Here is a 9,809-nt window from a genome sequence, read left to right on the forward strand (position 1 = left end):
TAACTAACTTGTATTTATAACTCTGTAATCTGACCACCCTCTAACACTGTTTCTTTGGGAGACACATGGCCATTGTCTGAATGGACCCTGGCTGTGAACTCCCACCTATTATTGTCTGGCTTACTTGGGTGGTTGTTTTCTGGGGCCCACAGTGAGGGTTCAGATTCTACCCTCCACCCGCCACCGGAGGAGGCTGTTCTACAGGCCACGGGCTGCTCAGACAGTTCCCCTGAAAGGGTGAACATTGTACATTTATATTCTAATGTCTTTGGAAGCCATAAGGGGGAGGGCAAGTTTCCCCTTTCGAGAATGGACCTTCTCACTGTCAGTCGTCCTGGGGCTGGAAGTGGGGCTCAGACCAGACCTTAATACTGGGTGAGAGAAGGGGGCAGCCACCTGGGGCAGTGGGATCTGCTCTCTGAGTGGTGGTGATGTCCAGAGCATGCCTGGCAGTGAGTGGTCCTGTAAGTGTCCCTGAGGACAGGCCTGGCTCTGCGGGCCCCATGAGCCACCTTATCTTTAGGGCTTGTCAGCTGCTCTCTGGTGTGCTTCCCCTTTACTACCTGGAGCCTCAGGAAGGCCTGGGGTGCACTGCCCAACCTCAGCTTCCCTGTAGGGACTCACAAGAGGGCCTGTCTTCTACTTGGAGCCTGTAACTGTAGGGAGAGCAGCCTCTCTTGAGGCCAGAGGTTTCCAGAAGAGGAGGCAGTGGCACAGCACAGCCAAGAGGCTGTGCCGGAGACCATGGAGGGGCCCTGCCCTAACCCCAGTGAGCATATATCTGGGGAATCCTTGGGCACAGCTGTGGGATACTTGGAGAGATCCAATTTACATACAGTAAGCTGGAGGAATTTACCCTCGCAGTGGCCCTCAAGGCCTTCCTCAAATCCTAGTGCCCAGAGTGCCTCCCCACATGTCAAGCCAGGGATAGGACCCCTGTTGGGGGTGCACCAGGCCCTAGAATTTTTCAGAGCTCCCCAGTTCATTCCAGTATCCAACCAAGATTAAGTGCCACTGAGCTATTAGAATTTGGGCATTTAAAAGGAAATGTAACCTTATATTACAGCTATAGTCCAGTGCTAGTAGGACTTTGCATCACCTCCAAATTGTTGTAACTCTATTAAATTGTCTACTAGAATGGTGGGAAACCTTAGCCTTCATATCATCTCAACTGCTCCCACCTTCTTCAGCTTCTGGAAGCTGCCTTCATTGATGTCCTCTCCCTCCAAACTTACCAATCCCACCTCAGTCCTTAAAGTGGTTACATTTGGAGGGGTAAGTGACTTGGTCACCCAGCCTCCCCACCAGCCCCGAGCTGAGTGGCCTAGGCTCAGCACTTTATCTCCCAGTCTCATTCGCTATGCCTTTAACACCAGTGACCACCATGGTGTTCTCATGCATGCCTGAAGGTCCGGCCCTCCCCACCCATGCACACCACTTGTCTCTGCTCTGGTTCCAAGCCAGGAGTGCTGTTCAGTGGCTGAGGTCCCATTGCTCCACTCCAGTAGGCCTCCTGATCCCAAGTCCAAGGTTCCATTAGCACTTAGGCAGAGAGCACTAAGTGGCCTCCCTAACTCTTAAGCACTGACCACCCTGGATTCTAGGTCTCAAAACTCTGGCAACTGTCCTTGTCTGAATCACACCTGAGCTAGCCCTACCTTTTGGAATGAGACTCCCCACCTTCCATCACCTACCACACCTCTGTGACAGCACAGGGCTCGTGCCAGGGCCTGGGGCTTTTCAACCTGCTCAAGGAATCACTGTGCTTCATCAGGTCAGAGCTATGGAAGGAAGGCCATCAGCACAGGAGTCAGGAGATGGGCACCTTAATGTCAGCTTTACCCCCTGGATTAACTTCCTGTTGCTGATGTTAACAAAATATCATAAACTCAATGACACAAAACAACACAGATTTATTATCTTTCAGTTCTGGAAGTCAGAATTTCGATATAAGTCTTATAGGGCTAAAAACAAGGTGTTGGCAGAAATGTGTTCCCTCTGGAGGTTACAGGGGCAAATTTGTTTCCCTACTCTTTCAGGGTCTAGAAGTTACCTTTATTCCTTGGCTCATGGCTGTATCACTTTGACCTCTGCTTCTGTTGCCACATCTCCCTTTTTAACTCTGACCCTCATTTCCAGCGTTTCCATGAGCAATTCTCTTGAATTCCCATAGTTTTAGGATGGGATGGGTTGGATGCAAATCTGGAAATCGGCAGAGACAGTATTTAATGTACCCAGTAGCCTGTATGAAATCACATGGAGGGTGTCGCAGGCAGAGGAGAGATGAGGTGGAGAAGCAAGAAGCGGGGCTCCCCAACATTTAGACACGTTCGAGAATGATAACCAGTGGCTGGCATGGCAGACTGGATAAAGGAGCAGTAAGACAGAAGAGCAAGAGACAGTGCTGCTCTAGGGGTGCCTGGGTGGCTCAGTTGGCTGAGGATCCGACTCTTGATTTTGGCTCTTGATTTTGTGATCCCAGAGTCATGGGATCAAGCCCTGTGACAGACTCTGTGCTGAGCATGGAGCCTGCTTGAGATTCTCTCTCTTTCTCTTTCTCTCTCTCTCTCTCTTTCTTCCCCTCTCTCCCTCTGCCTCTCCCCCCCGCGTCCCCATTGCCAAAAAAAAAATAGAAAAGAAAAGAAAGACTTTGCTGCTCTAGAGGCCGAGAGAAGAAAGTGTTTCAGGAAGATAAGAATAGTCAATGTGTAAATGCAACCAATAAGCTACGAGAGGCTGAGGGTCAACTGTTGGGTTGGCCACATGGAGGTCACTGGCAGCAACACTGTGGGTGGTTTTGGTGGAGTGGCAGGTACAAAGCCCTGCCCAGAGTGAATTCTAGGGAGAACCAAAGACAAGGTAGGGACAGCTACCTTAGACAATTCCATCAGAGAAGTTTCTGAAAAAAGAATCAGGGATGATGGGCAGTATCCGAAGGGGAAACCAGGTCAAAGAGAGGGTTTTTGTAAATGCAAGAAATTGCAACAAGGGTGAATCCAGATGGTCCAGTGGAGAAAAATCCATAGGAGCAAAGAGTCTACCAGAGAAAGGCAAAGGAGCCATCCACACTCAGCCATCTAATACAACAGGCAAGATTCAAATACATGTGTGATGTTCTGAGTCTAGCATGGGACCAACTTCCTCATGAAGGCTGCTTTGTAAGAGCAGCTCATATTCTGAGGAGAACCCAAGGGTACACATTACATCAGTGACATGGAATTCCAGAGGAAAAGAAAATGGAAAACAACCCAAAAAACCTAGACACTTGCCCTACTTTCTCAAGATCAGCTCTACAGTCAGCTGGCAATCTAAAAGCTCGGACCTTCAAGTCAGCCAATCATTCTGAACTGGTCTATCACAGACTATATTCTAAGGTGGTAAGCAATAGGTAATTGCATTTTTTTAACACATTAACTTGGTCAAGTTACCAAATTTTTTAGTTTGTGGAACTGAATATTGGCTCACACAAAAATGGTCAACTTGTCTGTTTTGCCTCACCCCAGGTGTGGGGCAGATGCTGTGCTTGCACAACATATCATATTATCAGCATATAAAACTGTTCAGACAGAAAGTAGGTTAGTGGTTGCCTCGTCCTGGGGGTAAGAATGGGGTGTGAATACAAATGGGGAAGAGATTTCTTTTTTGGGGTGATGGAAATGTCCTATAATTGGATTGTGTCATGTATGTACAACTCTTTAAACATACTGAAAACCATTGAATTGGACACTTTAAACAGGTGAATTTTATGGAATATAAATTCTATCTCATAAAACTTTTTTAAAAAGAGAGAGGGGGCATCTGGCTGGCTCAGTCAGTGGCACATGCGACTCTTGAACTTGGGGTTGTAAGTTTGAGACCCATGCTGGGTATAGAGATTACTTAAAAATAAAATCTTAGGGCACCTGGGTGTCTCAGTCAGTTAAGCGATCAATTCCTGATTTTGGCTCAGGTTATGATCTCATGGTTTGTGGGATGGAGCCCTGCATTGGGTTGTGTGTGGATAACGTGGATCCTGCTTGGGATTCTCTCTCTCCCTCTCTCTTTGCCCCTTCCCTGCTTGCATGCTCTCTTTCTCTCTCTCAAATAAATAAACCTAAAAAAAAATTTTTTAATAAAAAAACAGGGGCACCTGGTAGATCAGTCATTTAAGTGCCAGACTTCAGCTCAGGTCATGATCTCACTGTTTGTGGGTTCAAGCCCTGTGTCAGACTCCATGCTGACAGCTCAGAGCCTGGAGCCTGCTTTGGTTTCTGTGTCTCCCTCTCTCTCTGCCTCTCCCCTGCTCATGTTCTCTCTGCTCTCTCAAAAATAAATGTTAAAAAAATTAACAATAGATAAGTAAGTAAATAAATAAATAATCTTGATATTACCTACAATTCTCTTTTCTTTTCTCTCTCCTCTAGCCATCCAAGATGCTGAAAGGAAAGAAGACCAAGGGGAAGAAGGTGGCCCTGGCCTCTGCTGTTGTGAAGAAGCAAGAGGCCAAGAAGCTGGTCACTCCCCTGTTTGAGAGAAGGCCCAAGAATTTTGGCATCAGACAGGACATCCAGCCCAAAAGGGCCTCACCAGCTTTGTCAAATGCCACGGGCTGCAGTGGCAAAGGACTATTCTCTATAAATGTCGAAAAGTGCCTCCCATAATTAACCAGTTCACCCAGGCTTTGGACCACCAAACAGCTACTCAACTGCTTAAGCTGGCCCACAGATACAGACCAGAGAGAAAGTGAGAGAAGCAGAGATCGTTGGCCCGGGCTGAGATGAAAGCTGCCAGCAAAGGGGATGTCCCCACTAAAAGGCTGCCTGTCCCTCAAGCTGGAGTTAATACTGTCACCACCTTGGTGGGAAATACGAAGGCTCAGCTGGTAATGATTGTATATGATGTGGATCCCATTGAACTGGTTGTCTTCCTGCCTGCCCTGTGTCGTAAGATGGAGGTTCCCTTGGGGCAGCTGGGTGGCTCAGTCAGTTGAGCATCTGACTTCAGCTCAGGTCATGGTCTCACGAACTGTGAGTTTGAGCCCTGCGTCGGGCTCACCACTGTCAGTGCAGAGCCCATTTTGGATCCTCTGTCCCCCTCTCTCTCTGCTCCTCCCCTGCTGGTGCTCTCTCTCTCAAAAATAAAGAAACATTAAAAAAAAATGGTGGCGGTTCCCTATGGCATCATCAAGGGGAAGGCCAGGCTGGGGCATCTGGTCCACAGGAAGCCCTGCACCGTTGTCACACAGATTAACTTGGAAGACAAAGGAATTCTGGCTAAACTGGTGGAAGCCATCAGAACCAATTACAGTGACAAATGTGATGAGATCTACCACCACCAGCCACCAGAGAGACAACGTCCTGAGTCCTAAGTCAGTGGCTCGCATTGCCAAGCTGGAAAAGGCAAAAAGAACTGGGCACCAAACTGGGCTAAGTGGATGCTGTTGAATTTTCTGTACATAAAAATAATAAAAAGTTCTCTTTCAAAAAAAATCTTTAAAAATACGTAAGTTACAAAAATAAAATAAACAGAGCAAACTGTTCTGTGAAGACCTGGGTCCTGTAGGAGGAGGTGGCACAGAGGGGAGGCCACTGACCTCCAGCTCACTTCCTCCAGAGGCAGAGCCTATCTTCAGTGCTGCTGGAAACACCAGAGTCACTTGGCAGAAGTCAGGGCTCTGTCTAAAACGAGCCGCAAGAGCTCCTCAAACAAAACAAGGTCTAGCCCCTGGCGTGTTTGTGTGGTGGTTTTATCTATAATTACTTGACCAGTAATCCACAAAGATTTTTCTCAGCTAGTAATGACGCAGAAAAACTGAAGGACTCCATAAATATCTGCCTTTTGCTCCTTTTCTTGCTACGACCTGCACCACCCCACCCCCAACTTTACACATGCCTTGCAACGTAAATAGTGTATGTCCTCCTTGTAAGTGGGATGAGGAGTTAATGATTTCTCTAGGGTAGATAACATCGAAGGAAGGACCAGGTGAGAATGACCAAAGTTATCATAGGCATATTCCAGACCACCGGAGCTAGACATCTCCATGCCGAGGCACCCTGACTCCAGGGAATGACACATGGGCCCCTGTCTTTGTTCTAACCGGTTAGAGGTTAGAACGTGCCTGAGAGGACATGTACACCAGGCACCATCCTCAGTAAAAACTCAAGACCCTGAACAAAGACAAGACTCACGCTCCTTTCCTGAGTCTCCCTGAAGCCCCATCTGTATCTGCTCCATATCTTCCATAAACTCTGCTCTCACTTCCTTCTGGCTCATGTTTGATTTCCTTTCTTTGTGAAGCTAAGGACCCTCCTGGCTGGTCCTGTGACCCCCTCTGGGTCCTTGGACCTGGCCTGCCGGCATCAGAAAGAGCATGGTGTCCGGTGCTCTTTGATAAGGGTAGTGGTCTTCAGGGATAAATAGATGGCGTTCACGAGGAGGAACAAGGCTGTGCTCATCTGACCACTTTGTGGTGCTCACTCCGTTCCAATTACATGGAGATTCCCATGTTCTCCCTTAAGGTTCAGCTCAGTTTTGGGTTTGCTCCTGACTATCTCAGGAGCTTTGAATCTCTGTCCTAATGCCCTGCCCAGCAGGGTCCCCTGTGTGATGACAGTCCACCCCGTGGATTATAGGTCACTACTCCCGACATGCAGCTAGCTCAGCATGGTCCCCTCTAGAAACTGCCTGGGCTCTCTCTCTCAACACCGAACTACTAAAGGGAAGACAGCAAGCCTTGGCTGGCCCTTTCACTAACTGCCCCAAAACCTCAAAGACCACACCTCTGGCGGCCTTGAACAGCACGAGGGCTCAGAGATGGCCTCAGGATATGATGCTATTTGGCCAGGGGATAGCAGATCGTCTAGGTTTGGGAGGTAGGTTTTGTCTCCCTCTGGTTCTGGCTGTAGACCTCCTGAACTGTGCCGTCTCAGCCCCACCCCTCGATCTGCCATTGGCCTCTCTCGTTTACCGTTCTCAGGCTCCTCACGTCCTCACTCTTCACCATGCCCTGCACACTGCCATCTCAGACCACCACCATCCACATCCTTCTTTGTTCGATCTGGGCAGTTGAGAGCACAGACTCAAATCCTGGCTCCTCCTCTTATTCACGGAGCATCTCAGGCAGGGACTTCACCCATCTGTGCATCAGTTTCTTTGTCCATTGTGGGCGCTGAATGGGTTAATAGGAGGGAAGAGTTTTTTAGTGCAGGCCTGCGCCTGGCAGTAAAAGCGCAGTCTTTGCTAGCTCTTCCACGGTCAATGAACCTGCTCATTGCAATGCCTTTGGGGGATCTTCAGGTTTGGGGCACTTTCCAGCAGCCTTTGGTGTGGTTGTTTGTGGCCCAGGAGTTACAATTTTACTGCCAGAGATTTTTTTTTCCTCTTCTCTTTCGTGCTGTTGCCGAAGTTTGCAATTGCTGAGCTGCCAACTCTGGATAACAAACATGCTTTCTGTAGCTATTTGCACTTATTCCAAGGGAAGCCCCTGCCAGGAGTCACTGTAGCTATCCTTGTCCCTGTGCTGTCCCCATTCCTCCTTGCCTCTCTATCACAGGACAGAGCAGAAAGTGTTGTGTGTCAGGCATCCACATTTGTCACCGCAAAACTCTCGTCTTGTGTAGGGAGTCATTTTCCCCTCCCTGTCCTAATTCTCTGCCCTTTTAAACCAGAGCTATTATTACTTCTAATTTGCATTGAATGGTCCCTTAGCAACCATCACACATTGAATGGGATATCAACTTGCTTCTAATACTGCTAGATTTACCAAAATCTTAGCTCCACCAGGGTATAACTTAAAATGTGATAAACAGAAACGTAAACAGCTTTCAGCACATCCACATACATAAAGATCCTCCTTTTTAGAACAGCTGCATGATAGCCAAGTTGACTAGAAGGCACATTTTGGATGAATCCCATTTCTCCCTTGCCATCAATAAAAAGCAATCTCATAAATTTATTTATACTTGAAACATTTTTGGACCCGAAAACAGGGCCACTGTTCCTAAGATTTAATGGGGGAGGGGGGCGGGCACTTGGGTGGTCCAGTTAGTTAAGCAGCTGACTGTTGATTTCAGCTCAGGTCATGATCTCGCATTGGTGAGTCTGAGCCCTGCGTTGGGCTCTTATTGGGCTTTGCACTGATAGCATGACAGTTTGGAGCCTGCTTGGAATTCTCTCTCTCTCTCCTCTCTCTCTCTCTCTCTCTCTCTCTGCCCCCCTGCATGTGTGTGTGTGTGTGTGTGTGTGTGTGCGCACGCACGCACACGCACTCCCTTCTTCTTTCTTCAGAATAAATAAAATAAAAACTTCAAAAAATAAAAATAAAAAATAAAAAATAAAAACACATATAATGGGTGCCTCACTGGCTTAGACCATAGGGCATATGACTCTTGATTTGGGGTTGTGAGCTCCAGCTCCACATTAGGGGTAGAGTTTACTTAAAACACACACACACACACACACACACACACAGTATTTAAATAACATAGCTATTTCATAATACTTTTAGAACTAGTACTTTTAAAAACATATTTATTAAGACTCTTCCTTTTCTAGATAAGAGAGAGACAGTGATATGCTGGTAAACTAGTTTTCTGTAAGAAAAAAAAGAAACGATTTTGTAGTGTCTGCCTATGTCTGTGGTGTAAATACTCCCACCATGGTTGATTTCAAGCCCTGAACTGTTTAACCAGCGGCTCATAAAATTCCTGAATAGAGTGTTTAACAACCTCAAAGGCTCTAGCACACCCCTGGAAGGGGAATAAAAGGATGCATAAAATGCAAGAGGGCAACTTAAGCAAAAAGCAGGTCAAAAGGAAGGAATGAAGCAAGGATAAAAATATAGAATGGAGCCAGGAATTAGTAAATATGAAAATGCTTACTTTAAAGCCCTATAAACAGGTTTAATACTCTCACCTGACTTTAAGAAACTTCCAGCACTGAGAGAAGCTTCCTTGGTTCACAGTGTCCTTAAGATAAAAATAAGTCTCATGCTGAGAAGTGCCAGTTCTTCAAGTAGGTCACATTTCTCCTGAGGGTGCCCATAAAGCAAAGACTGTGTCACATAGGGAATGTCCTCATCCACATCAGGGTGATGGCCTGACCTTGAGACTGCAATTAAGGGAAAGCAATTCTGGAGGCTGCTGGGCCCAGCCAGGGTTCAGGGACCAGTATTCCCACATTCCCAGTTTAATCCCTGGCAGGTGGAGCTGGGGATGTCTTCCAGAGCCCTTGAGTTATCTTCCAGACTTTTTGCTAAAGAAGCTTGTGGTAAGTTTGAACTTGTTCTCCCAGACCCTACCTGAGGGTCTCTCCAGAAATCCCAGTCTTTACAACATTCACATGACAGGGCCTCTGCCTCCAGGCCCTGATCAGCAGGCTGAGCCCCAAGAACAGGAACTTCCACGTAGACTCAGTTCATGTCCCTGCCAGATCCATCCAGAGCTACCCACAATCTTTGGAACCTTGTAGTTTGAATGGCTAACCACTCCCTTGAGGGTGAGCCCTCTAGCTGGTCTGGTTCTCCGGCCCCGACCTATCTTCCCTCTGTCCTCCTTGGCACCCCTATGGCCACCCACACACACCTCCACCATTGGGTCCAGTCGGGTGGGGATTCACATTCATTGGTGTGGGTGGATAGCAATGTTTCCCAGAGCAAGGATCAGTCCTGGTTCACTAGGCTGTCTTGTACCATCACCAAAGACACAGTGGATTCAACATACAGTCTTTTTGATTTCTTCATTCCTGCCTTTTTAGGTAGAAGTGAAGGCAAGTAGGGAAAGGTGTTCAGCAGTTGACCCTAATTACCGAAACGACAGCAACAACACCTGGAA

At 47.4% G+C, this 9,809-nt stretch overlaps 1 pseudogene; it reads left to right on the plus strand.

The window, feature by feature from the left end:
• The first annotated feature begins 4,403 nt into the window (after positions 1-4,403).
• Positions 4,404-5,509, plus strand: LOC106984110 (60S ribosomal protein L7a-like; annotated as a pseudogene).
• Positions 5,510-9,809: the final 4,300 nt, after the last annotated feature.

This window comes from Acinonyx jubatus, chromosome D3 (genome assembly GCF_027475565.1).
Source record: "Acinonyx jubatus isolate Ajub_Pintada_27869175 chromosome D3, VMU_Ajub_asm_v1.0, whole genome shotgun sequence".
Lineage (NCBI taxonomy): Eukaryota > Metazoa > Chordata > Mammalia > Carnivora > Felidae > Acinonyx > Acinonyx jubatus.